The sequence below is a fragment of the Austrofundulus limnaeus genome, unplaced genomic scaffold, assembly GCF_001266775.1.
Source record: "Austrofundulus limnaeus strain Quisiro unplaced genomic scaffold, Austrofundulus_limnaeus-1.0 Scaffold42, whole genome shotgun sequence".
Taxonomy (NCBI): Eukaryota; Metazoa; Chordata; class Actinopteri; order Cyprinodontiformes; family Rivulidae; genus Austrofundulus; species Austrofundulus limnaeus.
The window spans coordinates 2310892-2312816 of NW_013952444.1; positions in this window are offsets into that span (position 1 = coordinate 2310892).

Below are 1925 nucleotides of genomic sequence, written 5' to 3' on the forward strand. Positions count from 1 at the left end.
AAAGAGTCGATCATCAGATATTGTCCAAGATTAACCTTCAGGGTGGATATAGCTCGCTCACACCGAGGACCTATCCACGTCATCATTTACCCAGAATGCTTTGCATGTAAATAAAATGGCTCCGTCCGTGTTAAAATATGTTATTTTAAATTAACAAAACTAAACAGCCTACAGTATTTTTACAGTCTTTATTTTACAGTTAAAATATATATTTATCAAATAAAGTCTAATGTTACAACTAATCGGGATCCCTTTAAAAGGTTCTATTTTAATGAAAATGTAATAGAAAATGTTTGAATTTTTGCGTTTCTCTAAAGTATCTTGGATTAGGTGTGTTTGTACAGGTAAGGTCAGCGAGTCATGCAGACCACAGACAGCTGTTTTCTCAATAAGACACCTGGGCATCAGCAATGTAATCATCTCATCTCACACACACGCACAGACACACACTATTAACCAGGAGTGTGTTTTATAATAAATTATTAACCCCTCAGCTGCAGCTTCTAAAATACGACAGGCTCAAGGGGCTAATTTGGACTCTTGATTCGCAAAGTTTAAAGAGCAGCGCAAACACGTCACACAATTCCAGATGATAAGAGAYCATTCATCAAAACTCTTCTCGTCTTAACGGTGTTGGAAAGTTTCCAAACATCCAAATGGATATATTTCAAATTCACCTTGATGCTTTTTTTTAAAAGATGCCAATCATAGCTAAAATTAAAACCCTAATGAAGATCTGCAAAGGCTGCTAGCTTGCTGTCTGCAGTGTAAAACCTCTTATTTGCCACAATGAAAAAGTGTGAGCAATAGAGCAAAAGCGAGTGTTTTTCAGCAGTGAGGACCAGGAGAACCCAAGACCTCTCCCTGTGATAAGCGGTGGCCAAAGTTCGCTGGCTAAAGAAGGCCTGAAGAGCAAATAGGGAACGCACACATATGCAGACGGCGTGTTTAATATACGCATACACAGGGTTTAGTTTCAGCGTGATGTGGCAGGCAAAGGTAACGCTGCTTGTTTGTACATGAGGGGCAAAGTAGGGGCAAGATCCAGGTTAGGTAAAGGTGAGGTGACATCATCAACACAATGGATTCTGGAGGTGATGCAGGGTTCAGGCAGAGTTCAGGTGAAGGTGGCTGGACAAGCATCAAAGTGGCTGAAATATGAAGGAATAATGAGACAGGCAGTAAACCACATTGGTCCTTTTTTGTGTGGAAAATTGAAAAAAACAACAGCATAGGAGGAGAAAAGAAGGCTCATTTCAGGGGCTGATAACAAAGATGTTTCTGTTTGGACAGAGCGAGAGCAGCGAGGGATGATGTGGGAGAGGAGTTTAATAAATCGGCTGGGAAAAAAAAWGTGAAAGCAGAGTTAGAGTAAGAGCATCAGAGAGGATGAGAAGAGAGATGCCACCAGACAGGAGGAGCGGTGGAAAACAAAAGAGGCTCCATACTCTGCTCTGTCTTATCTGTCTGAGGGTCTTATCCACCACTGACTCTGTTAGTGTAACCCCCATTCCCTCCCTCCCAGTCAGCCGCTCTCCTTCCACCTCATTCCTCCATCTCAGGCCCCCCACCCCCCACCCCACCTCCCTGCCTTCCGAGTCCACCGCTGCTTGCTGTTGGACCCCGTTATCAGGGGGCCAGGGCTGACGTCAGGGGGCCTGCTGGTGCTGGAGGGGGCCGGAGACACAGGCTGATAGCGTGGCAGAGGCTGCCTCCACTGGGGCTGTGGGAACCACGGACCCAGCCCAGTTCGACCCAGTGGCCCCACACGTCCACCACACGAGCACGCAGACACGAGGATGCACGCTTAATTCATCACAGCGAACACAGTTTGTGAAAATTTATGTTTTTTTTAGAGCGGTCCAAAAGCTAAAATTAAAATGATRACCTCTTCCAAAGGCACATTTTTAAAAAAGAAAATAAAA